Raw genomic sequence first — 18,731 nt, 5'->3', positions numbered from 1 at the left:
TCAAGAATTTTTATATGTATATATCTTTGTTCTAGCTAATCGTAAAAAGTTAGTATTTACTGGTATTAATAAAACACTAGACGAATGTCAGGAGTAATATTTTTCTGCTCAAGGTAATTCGTATTTCGGTTAGATAATTCATTTTTCTTTTAAATCGTGAGAAGTTATTATTTGCTGGAAATCATGACCCTGTTAATGAATATCGAGAGTGATGTTTTTTGTAAAAGATAGTTTGAATTTACTTATACATGAAATATCACTTGCTCCTGATAATTAAATGCATAATTGATTTCAGCATATGGTACCTTTTTAAAATTTATATGATGCACATTTTCTCTGAGACGCGAATTTTAGATTTTTTATTTATGTAAAACAGTAATCATTTGGCCTAATTTTTACCAAATATATTGATTTTCATAAAATTTACTTAATCTAAGAATTGTCTCATTCGCAGGTATAAAAGAAAAACAATAATATCGTATTCGTACTTTTCACTGCGTATAATAAAAATTCCTTAAAGTACAATTTATCTTCATCTACTTTCGAGTTATCTTCCAAGCTAGACAACTATTGTAGGTAATTTATTATAAACATATAATAACATTCTTAACAACTATTTTTTTGGTGAAATGGGATAGGACTGTTTTGATTTTTTGCTGCCAAAAACTGGCTTGGGTCATAACATAATGTTGAAGCTTTAGGAGTCATAATATATAGACTTTTTATCATAATTTGGAATTACAAGTTGCTTGTGACATTTTACAACAATTTAAAATAAGCTACAATTGTGTATTTTTATATTTTTTGTTTTTTAATTAATTATGTGGCGTAAACGCTTTACTTTAAAATACAATCGGATTGGGCGAAATTTGCCTACTGGTACTTCGTCGATTTCAGCTTTGGTCAATACAGTAATAATACCACTTTTCATGTTTATCTTTACCCGGCCTTTATTTTTAGTGCCATGAACATGCGAATAAATGCCAGAAGGATAATCACTACTCGTAAATATTGCAAAGATGTCACCATTAAATGTTGATAATACAGTTTGTTCTTGAGTTGGCATGGGCCCATAGAGATTCACTCCTTCAAGTAAATGAAGGTGATCATTCGCTGGAAAAGTGTATCTTCGAAGTTCGAACAGCCGGTCCGGATTATTTTTTGGAATAAGCCGAATAAAGTGAAGTTGGTCAGGTGCATGTCTAAGTATGTCAGACAAAGAAGGCGGAGTTAATGGAGATATAATCCTGTCAGGAGACCTGGATCTGGCAGGAAGACGCTTCGGTGTGAGCTCTACTTTAAAATGTTTATCGATTGGGCGAAAGCCTCCTACAGGAACTTCCCTAATTTCATCTCTTGTCAAGAGGGTAATCATGCCGCTTTCCATGTTTATTTTTGCTCGAGCAGGTGCGTGAGTGCGAAAACTATGTGCATATATTCCAGCAAGGTAATATCTACTCTCCAATATTGCAAAGACATCACCATTCAGCGTTGTCAATACAATGTGTTCTTGTGTTGTTATGGGCCCATAGATATTCTGTCCTTTGAGTACTTGAATGTGTTGATCTGTAGAAAAAATGTATCTTCGAAGTACAAATAGCCGGCAGGAATTCTTATTGGGAATAAACTGAATGTACTCTAATTGGTGAAGTCCAATTCCAAGCACATGTGAAAATGAAAGCCCGGTTGGTGGAGCTGTAAACGCGGCTGGAGGAGATTTAGACCTGACCCGAAGATGCTCGGATGAAGGAATGGAGTTTGAAGTAGAAGGCTGTAAGTCAGAAGAAGAACATGGGACGTCACGAGAAACACCGGGAATAGGGGCACCATTAGGTAGACAGTCGAACTGCGAACTTAAATCTGCAAGAAGAAACAGCTAGGATTAGTTTTTCTTAAGCATTTTGACATATGATGTACTGCTTATCTCAAAATTACGAGGACGGATTCAAGGTATTGATCCTGTACATATTTTGATTAGTATGTTTAGTTACAGAGTTTAAATCACTTTTATACGTAAATCCAGCGTTATTCCGAGAGAACAAAAAAAACGTAGCCCAGCTGTTATATATTATTTATATCGATTTCACCTTCTGACTCAGTATGTACAAATACAATTAAAAATGCTTCGAATTTACTCATCGTGAAGTTAAGCAAATCGCAAAATTCCGTGTTATTATTGAACAAATCATCCATCATCCTACACATATTATACGCTGTAAACTTGTAAGCGTATAGCTTATCCTAACTAACTTTAGCTATATGTTAAAGTATAAACTCGTTTAGTTTTTTTCAAATCAAAGTCGGTTTTCCTATCTTAAATTTACAAAGCGCAGCATTTGTAACCCTGTGATCATCTATTGCTAAAGTGGAATGGTGTCCATCCTCATTCAAATTAGTTTTTAGTGAACACATAGTGTTCATCAATTTTTTCCATTCTGATATTATATGCCTTGATATTATATGATATGATCTGATATTATATGCCTTGAGAAAAAGGAAATTTTAATTTAATTTTAATTTTCAGCAAAAATTCCTGCTATAATGTATCGAGGAGTAAAACAGTGAACTTATGATATTTCAAACGATATTAAAATATTTCCAAAGATTTCCAAGACCTTCCAGGTATTCCAACACATTCTTCGAAACATTCTTCGAAATACTGTTCAGATTCATATTTCTCTCAATAATAGAATATTGTCGAAGTAGTGATGTGCCATAATAATAAGATGCGCTTTTTAGACATACTCAATTAAAAATACGTTTAACAAATACACACAGGACGACAGATTTTCACACCGCAGTCTGTATAACCTTCGTAGATTTGTTAAAGATCTCGTTCTATATATGAACTCTCCGAATTTAGAAAAAAGCTCGATCAAAAAATATGTTTAGGTTTCCATAAAATGAAAAGTAAGTTTTATTCCGATCGAGAGGCACGTTTGAGCAGATTATAAGAAATCAAATTTTAAATTACAAGAAAATGAGCATTTCAATCTAATTTTTCAAAATTGTTGGGTCTTGACCCTTATGGCATGCGACCTAGGTGAAAATAGTTACGTGAACTTCCCTCCGATTATTTATACTTGGCTAGGGTAAGGGCACTAATTCTTGGCACCTCAGCCCTATCATTGGGATGCCAAAAACCCAAGTGAATTTTTTATAATTTAGATACATAATTCATTTTTCTGAATTATTAACATATGCATTGAATGTAAAAATTATTATAGGAGAATTAGAATAATTGAGACAAAACATGTTAAAAAAATGTATTATCTACGAAATCAGAAAATGGTGTCAAATAAAGAAAATGTTTTCCGCATCCCATTTTTTATAACACAAATATTCTGCATTCCCCGTAACGAATTAAGAATAAATACTGAATGAATACGGTTCTTAAAATCATAGAAATGTGATAATATTATATTCACCAATTGAATTAAGGATGGCTATCGAAGTAAAGACCACAATATAAACGATCCTCATATTTTCAATTGGAGGAAAAATGCAATAATGCGTTAATAAAGAATCTGGTTTAAAGTGAAGCTAGTACTAATTCTATTGCTTCATTAGATGTATCCTATATTCGTTATAACGTAGATAATAGATAAGGTTGACCTTCTGAAATATATATTTTTATATTTGATAAGTCACTGGAACTTGGTTATATCAACAAAGGCAGGTGTGGGAAAATAAATTAATATTTTTAATTGCGCTGCAATAAAAATCTGACTGCTGATAACAGAATTACTAGGAACATTTTAAAAATTGAGCGTTTATTTGAAAAGTTTAATTTTCAGCTCTAAATGTTTCAAAATATGTCGCAAAACAATTTTTATGACGTTGCTCGAAATAAGAAAAAACAGTTTCAAAATGGTTAATTTCCCCTCGATTTTCAAAATAAAACTGTTGACTCACTTTTGTTGCAACTCAAAAGCAGATCAATTTTGGTGTACTTTTGAGGATCGGCGTTTTTGTGTGGAGTTATACTGGAAATACACTAGAAATATTATTCGAAAAGGATCCTGTATACAGTTTGTGCAATATTTTTGTACATAATGCAATGCGCTTTTATAAGCGAATTCAGCCTACTTCCGAGAGATCAAAAAAAAATATTGCGTAGCCATTGTACAGTAATTACATCGCTTTTAGCATCTGAATTAATATATAGAAAATTGTATTGAAAATGCCTTTAATTTACTCATCATAAAGTTAAACAAATCCAACAATTAAAAGTGATTATTGCACCATTCAACAATCCTCCTACACATAGCATATGCTGTGAAGATGTAAACATGAAACGTCTATTAGTAAAGTGGGATGGTGTCAATCCTCATTCACAATCGTATCTGAAGTAGTTTTTACTGTAACATAGTTTTCCCAAAAATATGTCTAAACATCCTTAAGAATAAAACCTTCGTGAATTTGCTGACGCTTTGTTTTTTTGCCCGAATGACTGAAAAATGCATCTCTTATTCAAACACATTATAAGTATAGGATAACCCATAACTAGAAAGCGTAGGAATTCAAACCATACTTTAGAAGAAACACAACAAAAAGTTCAACTTTGATTGGAACAAGTTATTTGATCAAAAGTATAAGTGAAGATATAAAAATGAAATTTTAAATTACAATAAAATACTAAATCTTATTTTTCTAAATTTATGTGCCTTGGCCTTCATGGCACGTGGCCTAGATAAAAATATGTTCGTGGACTTCCAGGCGTTTTTTTATACCTGGCTAGCCTTTGTTTTATTTTGGAAATAGTCTTTATTTGGAGTTATACTGGAAAATGTTTTCTTGAAATTCAGGTCGATGTGCTTTCTGTTTTACAAATTCCGTATTAATAGGAAATGTTTTCCGAAACCCTTTTCTATATCATAGATCTTCTGGGTTTCCCGGAATGAATTAAGATCAAATACTAAATTGATAAAGTTCTTAAAATAATAGATATATTATAATATTATACTTACGAATAGAATTGAGGATGGCTACCAAGGTATAGAGCAGAATATAAACGATCCCCATTTTTTAAAGTAAGGGAAAAAACGAATTAATTTGCTAATGAAAAATCTGATTAACAGTGTAACTAGTGCTCATTATATTTCTCTATTAAATAAATGCTATACTCGTTATCTCATGAATTGTGTTGAACATTGGCATTCTGAGATAATTATATTTACATTTTATAAGTCAGTACAGGTAATTCTTTCGAATATTGCTTTAAATTTAAAATTATTTATGCTTGATTTCGAAAATAGAGGCTTTTTTCTGACATTTCTGGAAAAATTTTAAACGATTCTTGATTTGGTTTCAAAATTGATTATTTGATTAAAAATGCAACCATTTTGTTCAAAACTACCGTTTTGGTCGAAAATTCAACAACTTTGTTGACAGTTAAATTTATTTTGTTATTGTCATTAATTGAATAATTTCTGATGTTCTTTATTGCCGATTACTGATCAAAGCATTTTCTGAAGTAGAGAGAAAAAATATGCCTTTGTCCGGATTTGAACAAAGAACATCACTATTTGGTGGCGTAATTGGTTAGCGCTCAACTCTTGAATTATTTAGTATTTAGCAATTCAAAGAGAATAAAAAAAGGCATTTTCAAAATTTTAGATATTCTATTGTTTTTACCAATAGAACTAAGGATAACAATCGAAGTAGAGACCAGAGTCTAAACGATCCTGATATTTTCAATTAAAGGGAAAATTTTAATAATACGTTAATAAAGAATCTGGTTGGAAGTGAAACTAGAGCTCATTCTATTGTCCTTCTGAGATATTTATATTTGATACATCACTGCAATTTGGTTAAAGCAACAGGGGCTAGTTTTGCGAAATAAAACAATAAATTTTTACAGTGTTATGATAAAAATATGACTGATCATAACACGATTTATGGACAAATTTAAACAAATTCCAGGTTTATTTGGACAGATTTACTTTTAATGCTAAATATTTCAAAATATGTCTGAAAAGAATTGTTATAATCTGAAGACCATTTTTTTAAATTTACGTGTTCTTAAAAACTTTGAGGAAAACTTTAAAATATTTCAAGAGATGTTTTAAAGTTTTCGAAGTTTTGAAAAGATTCACGAATAAGTTACGCCTTCAGAATATCTCAATAAATTCAAAATAGAATGTAGATTTTTGAAGATTTCGGAAAAGAGGCCTTTTAAGAATAATGAAAGCTTTCAAGACATTACAAAAATATTCTTTAGATGCCTGGGAAAATTTCAAAGGATTTTTAAATTGTAAAAAATTTGATTATTTTGTCGGTTCGTTTTTGTTAAAGATCCATCTATTTGGTTGAAGATCTGTCGTGTTTTCGGAAAAGAAATTCCGTTTTTTTCTCATCCGGTTAACGGGGCAACATTATTCGGTGCCCTCGTACTTCTAAAATTAATTTACAAAATTTTGGCCGATAATTATTTTTCTTGCATAAGTGAACAGCTTTTTTAGGCAAATGATATATTTGATAAATGTGAAATTTTTATATATATGCCAATTATTTGAACAATTTTTATGTGTATATATCTTTTTTCTAGCTAATCGTAAAAAGTTAGTATTTACTGGTATTAATAAAACTCTAGACGAATGTAAGGAGTAATATTTTTTTGTTGAAGGCAATTTGTATTTCGGTTAGATAATTAATTTTTCTGGCATATCGTAAAAAGTTATTATTTTCTGGAAATAATGACCCTGTTAATGAATGTTAAGAGTGATATTTTTTGTAAAAGAAAGGTTGAAATTTCTTAAACATGAAATATCACTTGCGCCTGATAATTAAATGCATCATTGATTTCAGCATATAGTACCTTTTTAAAATTTATATGATACACATTTTTGTATAAAATAAAAATTGTTTGAATATATGCACAAATATTATCACCGTAATTAATTATTTGAAATAAAGAGAAAGTTATATTTAATTTAGAAATCCCTGTCAAGCCTTGTTTTATTATTTAGAGTAAGAATGCTTTTAATTTGATATTGTATATATCTTTAATCACTTTTGAACATGTTTCTCTGAGACGCGAATTTTAGATTTTTTATTTATGTAAAACAGTAATCATTTGGCCTAATTTTTACGAAATATATTGATTTTCATTGAATTTACTTAATCTAAGAATTGTCTCATTCGCAGGTATAAAAGAAAAACAATAATATCGTATTCGTACTTTTTACTGCGTATGATAAAAATTCCTTTAAGTAAAATTTATCTCCGTCTTTTTTCTAGATATCTTCCACGCTAGACAATTATTGTATATAATTTATTATAAACATATAATAACATTCTTAACAACTATTTTTTGGTGAAATGGGATAGGACTGTTTTGATTTTTTGCTGGAAAAAACTGGCTTGGGTCATAACATAATAGTGAAGCTTTGGGTGTCATGATATATAGACTTTTTATCATAATTTGGAATTACAAGTTGCTTGTGACATTTTACAACAAGTTAAAATAAGCTACAATTGTGTATTTTTATATTTTTTGTTTTTTAATTAATTATGTGGCGTAAACGCTCTACTTTAAAATACATTCGGATTGGGCGAACAATAAATCCTCAAGTACTAATATTTCAACAGAATCCTGTACATATTTTGATTATTATGTTTGTTACAGAGTTGAAAATCACTTTTATACATAAATTAAGCGTAATTCCGAGAGAAAAAAAAGTTTGCGCAACCGTTATACATTATTTATAGCGATTTTACCTTCTGACTTAGTACGTACAAATATAATTAAAACTGCGTCGGATTTACTCATCGTGAAGTTAAGCAAATCAAACAATTCAGTATTATTATTGCTCAAATCATCCATCATCCTTCATATATTATACGTTCTAAACTTGTAAGCGTATAACTCATCCAAATTAACATCCAAATTGGCTTATTTGCAGTAAAAATTCCTGCTATAATGTCTCGAGGAGTAAACCAGTCAACTTATGATATTTCAAACGATATTAAAATATTTCTAAAGGTCTTAAAGAACTTTCAGGTATTCCAACACATTCTGGAGATTTACAAATATTGCAATTGTTTTACGAATAATTTTATAGTTCGATAGATAATTCTTACTATTTAAAAATAATTTCATATTCTTCTTAATAACAGAATATTGCCGAAGTTCTAATGTGCCATAATATACGATGCGCATTTTAGACATACGATCGAGAGGCACGTTTGAGCAGATTATAAGAAATCAAATTTTAAATGACAAGAAAATGAGCATTTGAATCTAATTTTTCAAAATTGTCGGGTCTTGGCCCTTATGCCATGCGACCTAGGTGAAAATATTTGCAATGGAATTGTATTATCTACGAAATCAGAAAAGGGTGTCAAGCATTGAGGAAGGCGTGGTGCCAAGAATTGGTGCGCTTACCCTATGCTTTGTCTTATTTCTTGAAGTAGGCCTTATTTGGAGTAAGACCAGAAAGTTCCCGCTTGCACTTTATGTCGATGTACTTTCTGGTTCACAAATTTCGTACCAGAAGGAAATGTTTTCGGAATCCCATTTTTTATAAATCAGATATTCTGCATCCCGTGTAGAAATTTTAACCGGATTCGGGCCGGAATCTGGCAGGGTTGCCCTACTTGTTTCCGGAATCTGGCCAGGCTGCCCAGTCGGATTTTGGTCGGTTTCATCAAGCTGCGCTGGTCAGAACCCGGCCTAGTTACCCGGTTGAATACCGGTTGGATCACGCGATCAGATCCCGGATACAAATAGGGTAACCCAGTCAACTTCCGACCGGTTTTTGACTGTGCTCCTCGATCGAATGCTGGTTGGGCTGCAAGAACAAATGGTTAATAAGGAATTAACCAAAAAGAAGGCCAACATATATTACCAAAAAAAAATTTATTTCACAAATACAGCATGTTCATCGTCGATTCTTTTTTCGCGGTCTCGATTGGATCCCTTTTTATTTCTGGCACCTCCGCAATCTTTTGCGTTTCCCAACGCATTTCCTAGTGAGGTAGCAAACGCATTTTGCGTGATTAATTTGCCGGTGGAGGCATCGTGAGGAGTTTCTGAAAGTACTGTAATATGAAATTACCGTACTCATTAATTTTACTAATCTGAGTAAAAATTTTCGAATTCGAAATTCTTTCACTGTCATTTTAATCAATTAAATTTCCACGAACAGAGAGATTTTCGCTTGTATTCTCATCGTCCTGTTGCAATACTGAAAATATATTAGAAATTATTACTTCAATAACCACATTTCTTTTTTTTTTTTAATTAACTTAAAAATTTTACAAAAAAAGTCCATAAAATTTATTACGAATGTTAAGAAATACAATATTTAAACCGATAAAAACTAACCTCCAATGTCATTCAGTGATTCTGTGTTTAGTGCTCCGATATTTTCAGTGTTATAATAACCATTAGAATGATCCGAATGATCAGAATTATCATTATTAATTTCAGTTTTTTCTCTGAGTTTTACAACTAGTCTGCGCTTTTTCGCTAGCAAACGATTTTGATCGCGGACTCAGTTCTTTTTCTTCTGGTCCATTCTATTCTTTGGGTGATTTTAAGGTTATGATACTTCTAATATGCACCATTTTTGTCGTCTGCTAATATTAATTACTGTCTGTCCATTCATGTGGCATGGTGTACTGGTCTACACGTCACACATTTTTTGGCGCAAGTATTTGAAAGTTGGTCTTTAGGGATCGAAAGTTTTTTTTAACGTATAGGAAAAATTTTATGTTAAATTAGCAAAATTGATCATTCAATATATTCTTAAAATTAATGGCATACTGTTTTTAATCAGAATAATTTTTCGACTGTGCGATGAAAACATTCTTAACTCAAATCTACGAAAACTAAATGTAATAATTCTATTCTACTTTAATAGAATGTTTTATCTCCATACCCTAATATATAGTACATTTTTTTACATTGAAGGCCTTTTTCCACCCCCAAAATGGTAAAATTTTTCGTTGAAAATAGCAGATTACACTTCAGATGACCACCAAAAATTTTTGCATGCAAAAAAAATAATCAGAGAACGTTGTGAGGAGGATTTGATGATACTTTGACTAAATATAAATGGTTTTTGATTTTCGATAATTTCCCACCGAGATACAGGGAACACCGCGAATTGTTTTTTTCCAGGACGTTCTCGGACAATCTCTGTCACCGGCTTGTTTTTAAATATTTTCAAATGAAAAAATTACAGAATATTGCCAAAAGTATACTTATTAATGTACAAAAAGTTTAAATACATTTGCTTAATCCATACTCCTAAGAAGAATTCACAAAAACATTGTTTTTTACGCTGAAACCTTTACCCCCCCCCCCCCCCCCCCCCCCCCCCCAATGAAGCAGAGTATAGTTAATACACCTCTGTTTTCGGAGATTGAAGTTAAAACTATTTTTTTCGGAAAAGTCGTTTTATTCAGTAGGACAATTTCTTCAACATTTCCGAAACCTAGCACATCCCGATTAGAATCTCGTCGAATACCTGTCAGCTGATTAAATAAATATTTGACCGCGCTAAACCAGATTTAAGCCTGTTTTTTCCCAACTAGAATCTGGTCTGATGCCGACAAGGTAAATTACAAACAGTAGACGGGGCTAAATTATTTATGGCCAATTAGTCCCGGCTAGATCCTGACCAACAGACTACGCAATTAAGATATAGTAAACCGGGCTAAATCAGGTGTGGCGTGATTTGTCCCGACCGAGTTCCAGTGGCAACCTGGCCAGATCTTGACCGGGCAATTAAGAAATAGTAAATCGGGATAAATCAGTTGCGGCCCGGTTTGGCCCGACCGTGTCCCGGTGGGAACTCGGTCAGATCCCATCCATGTAATTAACAAAATAGTATCCCGGTTGACCCGGTGAGATTCTGGCCAAAAACCTTCTTCTGGCCGGGATCGACCGGGCTATTTCTACACGGGATTCCCCGTAACGAATTAATATTAAATACTGAATGAATACGGTTCTTAAAATCATAGATATGTTATAAAATTATATTTACCAATTGAATTAAGGATGGCTATCAAGGTAAAGACCAAAGTATAAACGATCCGTATTTTTTTAAGTAAGGAAAAGAACTAATTAATTTGTTAATAAAGGATCTGGTTAACAGTTTAATTTGTGCTCAATACATTGCTTTACTAAATGGATCCTATAGTCTTTATCTCATGAATTGTCTTAATGCATGTCATTCTGAGATAATTATTTTTATATTTCATTTGTCAGCCCAAGGGAAGAAGTTTATTTATCTCAACAGAGACTAATTTGGGAATAATAAAGCTATTCTTCCGAATATCGCTTCAAATTAAAAATAAGTCATACTTTATTTTAAGAAATGAATTTTCAATTACGAATATTTCAAAATGTTTCCAAAAATAATTTGAATTTAAAGAAAATTTCAGAGGCGTGATTGGTTAACGCTTTTTAAAATTATAGATATTGTATTATATTTACCAAAAGAATTAAGGATGACAATCGACGTAAAGACCAGAGTATAAACTATCCTCATATTTTCAATTAGAGGAAAAATTCAATTATGCGTTAATAAAGAATCTGATTAAAAGTGAAGCTAGTACTAATTCTATTGCTTTATTAGATGTATCCTATATTCGTTATAACGTAGATAATAGATAAGGTTAACCTTCTGAAATATTTATTTTTATATTTGATAAGTCACTGCAATTTGGTTACATCAACAAACGTTCGCGTGGGAAAATAAATTAATATTTTATAATAGCGCTGCAATAAAAACCTGACTGCTGATAACAGAATTACTAGGAACATTAAAAAAATTCAAGGCTTATTTGAAAAGTTTTAATTTTCAGCTCCGAATGTTTCAAAATATTTTTCAAAACAATTGTTATAATTTTAAGATAATTTTTTTTCTTTTGAATTCCACATAATCTTAAAAACGTTTAAATATTTCAAAAAATAATCCGAATTTTTTGCAATTTCGAAAAGATTCAAGAATAATTTTAGTCGTCAGAAGATTTCCATAATTCACAAATAAAATGCAGATAAATGGCTTCAAAAAATTACTTAAAAAATTCTTCAGATGCCTGAGAAAATTTAGAATGATTTTTTATTTCGTTAACAATTTTATTATCTTGGCTCGGTCAAAAATTTAACTGCTAGGATTAGATTACTTTCAAAAAACTTAATTTGTATTTGTTGAAGATTCATCTCTTTGGTTGATGACACAGCCACACAAAAAAAGTGTGCGGATTTGGTAACAAGACACACGTATTCCTATGGATTTTGGGGCGCTGAATTCAAATTCGGTATCAAAATCACCCATCACGTCATGGTTGAACCATAACCTTAAAAAAATGACCAAAAATCATGCACTGAGGCAAATAAATTTCAAAATAATTCCAGTGGTGCAAATTTTCACTTCAAAAACATGTCGACAACTGTGAAGGATCAACCCTTGCCTGATATCAACTTATTTAACATAACTTTACCCAACAGAACCTGACCTCACCTAACCAGAATTAACAGAAATTTATTGAACTACACGTAAAGCTCTGGAATCATATTTTCCCAGTAGCAAATGTGTGCTATATCAAATGGGTCAACTCGAGACTAAGCTAGAAATAAATCTAACCTAGCCTAACCTAACCTAACCTCACGAAACACAATTAAACTGATTGTGTTATCCCGTTGTGTTTGCGGTACCGTTTGAATCAGCTTGGGCTTAACCTGCAAAGAGGTCAAACCTATCCTATCCTAAAAAAACCTGACCTAACCTAACCTAACTTAACTTCACGTAACACAATTAAACTCATTGTGTTATCCCGTTGTGTTTGCGGTACCCTTTCATTCAGCTTCGGCTTAACCTACATAGAGGTTTAACCCATCCTAACCTAACAAAACCTGACCTAACCTAACCTAGCCGAATGAAATTCAACCACACGTGTTGCTATGCAAGCGTACGGTTCTCAGTCTTAAATGTGTGCTATATTTAATAAGTTAACTCGATTTTAACCTACAAATGAATCTAACTTAACAGAACCTAACGAAATTTTGCTTAACGCAACACAACTTAAGTGTTCCCGTTGTAACACAATAAAATTAATTTCATTGTACTACAGGTGGTTAAAAATTTAGACGCACATTACTCATTTGAAGAAACTTAGAACTACAAGTTGAATTGACCCTATTTCAATTAACCTGACAATGTTTGTATCAATTAAAATATAGAACTGTAACTTAAACATGCAAATGAATAAGAGTTTTATTCAAAATTTTTTTCTCTCTGCTTTTCTTAAACTTAGGGATATATTTATACTATCTTTTGTGTTTACATTTTATCTTGCTTTTTATCGTAATGAAATTGATTTATAGACCTACTTCAGTCTATTTCCTGCCTGCTATAACGTGTCCTTTTTTCTTTGAAGGAACGATGCAAAGGGTTACGCTTACGTTTAAGACCTACATTCGTTTCCCTTTTCAACATCCAGCAAAAATCAGCCATCATGATCTCGTCCCATCTACCCTCTAATCGTTGTTGCATCACTTTTATGTCTTGATGAAAACGTTCCCCTTGTTCTTCGCTGAAATCACCAACATTTTCTGGAAACTTATCCAGATGGGAATGTAGGAAGTGAAGTTTTAAATTCATCAAGCAGCCTAACTTTTTGTAGTTTCTTATCATTTTCGCAACAATATTCTCGTAGTCTGGACTTTTTTTGTTACCGAGGAAATTTGCGTGTACTGCTTTAAAACTTTCCCAAGCGTCCATTTCAATTTTCGTCATGTGGCTCACGAAATTAGTATCTCTTGTCAATATTCGAATCTGTGGTCCATCAAAGACTCCTTCTTTCAATTTAACGTCTGAAACATTCGTGTAATTAACTTTTTCAAGAACCATTTTAACTTTGTTATATTCTTCTTTGATGACCGTTGAGTGAGCTATAGGGATAAGAGCGTAAGTATTTGAGTTATGCAGTAAAACAGCCTTAATGCTGCGTTTTGACGTATCAATGAAAAGTCGCCATTTTTCGTCTCTGTACACATTTTTCTTCAAGTGGTTCATTAATCCGTTAACGTCAGTGTAGTACACTAAAGACGTCTCTTCGTCTTTAACGAAAAGCTTTCTGAATTCTTTGTCCCTGCCGCGATAGAATGAAACTTTTGTCTCTGGCTCTAGAAAACTTCTTCTTTTTAGAAATTAAGTGGCAAATTCAGCGCCGTCTTTCGGTAATCCAAGATCTCTAATAAAATCATTCAATTCTAGTTGCGACACTAATATTGGAACCTTCAATTTCATTTTATGCACGCCATATGCGTCATCTTTTTCGTCATTTTCATCGGAATCATCCGAACTATTTTCTGTTCGATCACTGGTTTCACTACCGTCTCCATGACGTTGACTTTCAACTTCCATTCTATCATCTTCTAAAGCGCCTAAATCAGTCTGGCGTGCATTTTTATTGATTTCAATTGCTCTTGTGACTGTGCACACATTAAAGTACGAAATGTTATTTTTATTTTTGGCGTTGAACCCTTTGACGGAATTCATGCAAAAGTAGCAGTCCTTCGCAACAACGGGTTTTTTTCCATGTGATTGGTGTAGAGTACTTGCGGTACTTTTCGTTGTTTGAATTTTTTAGACGATACAACATAAGTCTGCAGAAATTGCAAATGACGTGAGGAACTCATTTTGTTTCTTGGTGCAGCAATTTACGGTCAAAACACTTTTCGTAAAGACTTTTTACTTCCTCGTCGATTGATTTTCGCAAACTGCTCACTTCATATTTACTGCAAATATAACAGAATGAATCTGAGCTATTCTTTCAGGCATGCGATTGAGAAATGCTCGCGGTTTTTGTCCTTGTAGCATGAGACTCTACACCAACCAAGTGATCCATTGATGAAGAGCTACGGTTGCATGATGACGACGTCGGAGAGCGCGCTTTCCCACCCTGACCAGACGCCGATACTGGGGTTTTTCCCTGCATCGTAATACACTTTTTACCTGTGTCTGCTATGACGCTATGAACGCCGTTTACCCAGGGACTCAGCCAATGTGGATCCGTTGCCCACCGTCACCACGTGGAGGTGCCCTGGTTACAGACACAGGCGAATAATGCCAGCAACAAGCGGTTACGAAACTCCAGACATTTACTGCTATTAACGTCAAAATATGAAAGTACGCAAGAACAGGGTTGCCAGCGTAATCGGTTAGGTCAGGTTTTATTAGGTTAGGATAGGTTAAACCTCTATGTAGGTTAAGCCGAAGCTGAATGAAACGGTACCGCAAACACAACGGGACAACACAATGAGTTTAATTGTGTTACGTGAAGTTAAGTTAGGTTAGGTTAGGTCAGGTTTTTTTAGGATAGGATAGGTTTGACCTCTTTGCAGGTTAAGCCCAAGCTGATTCAAACGGTACCGCAAACACAACGGGACAACACAATCAGTTCAATTGTGTTTCATGAGGTTAGGCTAGGTTAGATTTATTTCTAGGTTAGGCTCGAGTTGACCCATACAATGTAGCACACATTTGCTACTGGGAAAATATGCTTCCAGAGCTTTACGTGTAGTTCAATAAATTTCTGATAATTCTGTTTAGGTGAGGTCAGATTCTGTTGGGTAAAGTTATGTTAAATAAGTTGATATCAGGCAAGGGTTGATCCTTCACAGTTGTTGACATATTTTTGAAGTGAAAATTTGCATCACTGTCATTATTTTGAAATTTATTTGCCTCAGTGCATTATTTTTCGTCATTTTTTGAGGTTATGGCTTAACCATGACGTGATGGGTGATTTTCGATACCGAATTTCAATTCAGTGCTCCAAAATCCATAGGAATACGTGTGTCTTGTTACCAGATCCGCACACTTTTTTTTTTGTGTGGCTGTGTAATTTGAATCTTAAGAAAATTTCAGAGGCGTGATTGGTTAACGCTTTTAAAAATTATAGATATCGTATCATATTTAAGAAAAGAATTAAGGATGACAATCGAAATAAAGACCAGAGTATAAACGATCCTCATATTTTCAATTGGTGGGAAAAAATCAATAATGCGTCAATAAAGAATCTGATTAAAAGTTAAGCTAGTACTAATTCTATTGCTTCATTAGATGTATCCTATATTCGTTAAAACGTAGATAATAGATAAGGTTGACCTTCTGAAATATTTATTTTTATATTTGATAAGCCACTGCAATTTGGTTACATCAACAAACGTTCGCGTGGGAAAATTCATTAATATTTTATAATAGCGCTGCAATAAAAACCTGACTGCTGATAACAGAATTACTAGGAACAATAAAAAAAAATTCAAGGTTTATTTGAAAAGTTTAATTTTTAGCTCTGAATGTTTAAAAATATTTTGCAAAACAATTGTTATGGTGTTATGATAATTTTTTTCTTTAGAACTTTACATAATCTTAAAAACGTTTAAATATTTTAAAAAATAATCCGAATCTTTGCAATTTGAAAAGATTCAAGGATAATTTTAGTCTTCAGAAGATTTCCATAACTCACAAATGAAATGCAAATAAATGGCTTTAAAAAATTATTTAAAAAATTCTTCAGATGCCTGGGAAAATTTAGAATGATTTTTTATTTGATTAACAATTTTATTATTTTGGCTTGGTCAAAAATTTAACTGCTGGGATTAGGGTACTTTCAAAAAACTAAATTTGTTTTTGTTAAAGATTCATCTCTTTGGTTGATAATTCGACCATTTTGATTTGTTTAAAAATTAATTACTTTGCTTAAGATTAAATTACTTTGTAAAAAATTAATTTTTTTGTTTTTAAAAATTCATCATTTTGGTTGAGAAGTAAATTACTTTGTTAAAAATTCGCCTGTTTCAGTTCAATTCGACCCGTTCAGAGAAAGGATAATACAGTGAAACTCTTATATAGTGCCGATTGTGGGGCTAACGTTAGCTGGGAACTAACTCATTATAGCCCGCTTCGATTTTGTTTTTTCACGCCTGACCGCTCGTCTGAGTGACAGGCGCAGATCCCGCACACCACGCGCAGCTCCTGTTACACCTACCTGCGGCGCGACGTCAATTCTTCGAAGGGCTATAGAAGGGTGGGCTATTGAAGGGTTTTACTGTATTTATAATGCTGATACATTGACGGAACATACGGCATATAAGGATTTATTTAGACTCTTATCGAAAATTGAATCTCTGCTTTTTCGTGTATTATATAGGAATACAAGAGTTGGTATTTTTCGTAAAAGAATTATGTTTTAAAATATGGTTTTCTAGTAAATCGTAAAAAGTTAATATTTAATAATATGAACCATATATTTGATGAATTTCGAAAATAATATATTTTTTTTTTAATTTTTTTTCAATTACTTAAACAATTTTTATTTGTATAATTATTTTTCCCAACGTTAAAATTTTTTTTATTTACTGGAAATAATGACACAGTTAATGAATCTCAAGAGTGATATTTTTTATGAAAGTGAGTTTAAAATTACTTAAACTCTAAATATCCATTGCTTCTGTTCATTAAGAGCATAACTAATTTCAGCAAACAGTGAATCTTCCAAATTTGCAGCGATACAGATTATTTAAACAGTTGTACAAATATTGTCTACCTTCATGAATTTTTGAAAAAAACTAGCTGTGGCATTTAAAATAGACTTTTCGTAATCATTTGTAAGCGCAAACTGCTTGTGACATTTTTAGACGAGATCGGATCACAAACAATTTTATATTTTATTGTTTGGTAATTGAATTAATGGTATAGAGGAGTTTGGTTAACAAGTTCCACATCAAAATACAATAATATTCGACGCTGGATGCCTACTGGAACTTCTCCGATTTCAACTTTGGTCAATGGAGTAATCGTACCACTTTGCATGTTTATCTTTGCCCGACTTTTATGTCCGGTGCCATGAACATATGTATATATTCCAGAAAGATAGTCACTACTCTCAAATAATCCAAAGACGTCGCCATCAAATGTTGATAATACAATTTGTTCGTTGGTTGGCATGGGCCCATAAACATTTTTTCCTTTAAATAATTCAATTGGTCTATCTGCTGGAAAAGTGTATTTTCGAATTTCCAATCGCCGGTTTGGATTTCTGTTTGAAATGAGTCGAATAAATTGAAGTTGGTCAAATGGATATCCCAATAATTTAGAAAATGGAAGCGTGGTTGATGGCGCTATGAACCTGACAGGAGGACTTGAGCTGGCAGGAAGAGACCTATTTATGAGCTCTACTTTATAATATTTGTCGATTGGACGATTACCGCCTACTGGAACTTCACTGATTTCATCTTTCGTCAATAGGGTAATCGTGCCGCTTTCCATGTTTATTTTTGCCCGTCCAGCAGCGTGAAAGTGAAGACTAACTCTATATATACCTGCAAGATAATATCTACTCTCCAATATTGCAAAGACATCACCATTTAACGTTGTTAATACAATGTGTTCTTGTGTTGATATTGGCCCATAGAGATTCTGTCCTTCGAGTACTTGAATTCGTTCATTTGCAGGAAAAATGTATCTTCGAAGTACGAATAGTCGGCTCGGATTCCTATTGGGAATAAACCGAATGTTCTCAAATTGGTCAAGTCCAAATCCAAGCACCTGAGAACATGAAAGCGTGGTTGGCGGAGCTATAAACGGGACAGGATATCTGGTCCTGGCACGAAGAGACTCAGCAGGAGGAATAGAACTGGAAGGAGAAGGCTGTAGGTCAGAAGAGGATGGGGCATCATCAGGAACACCAGGAATAGGGGCTCCATTAGG

The 18,731-nt window shown here is 32.8% G+C and overlaps 1 protein-coding gene across 3 annotated transcripts in view; it reads left to right on the top strand.

The window, feature by feature from the left end:
- Nucleotides 1-18,731, top strand: part of LOC117179165 — a 717,982-nt gene that overhangs the window by 480,282 nt on the left and 218,969 nt on the right. The gene's annotated exons all lie outside the window — the stretch shown is intronic.

Source organism: Belonocnema kinseyi, chromosome 8 (assembly GCF_010883055.1).
Source record: "Belonocnema kinseyi isolate 2016_QV_RU_SX_M_011 chromosome 8, B_treatae_v1, whole genome shotgun sequence".
In the NCBI taxonomy this organism is placed as follows: domain Eukaryota; kingdom Metazoa; phylum Arthropoda; class Insecta; order Hymenoptera; family Cynipidae; genus Belonocnema; species Belonocnema kinseyi.
Note: the sequence above shows the minus strand (reverse complement) of the source record. Positions and strands in the feature narration are given on the sequence as shown.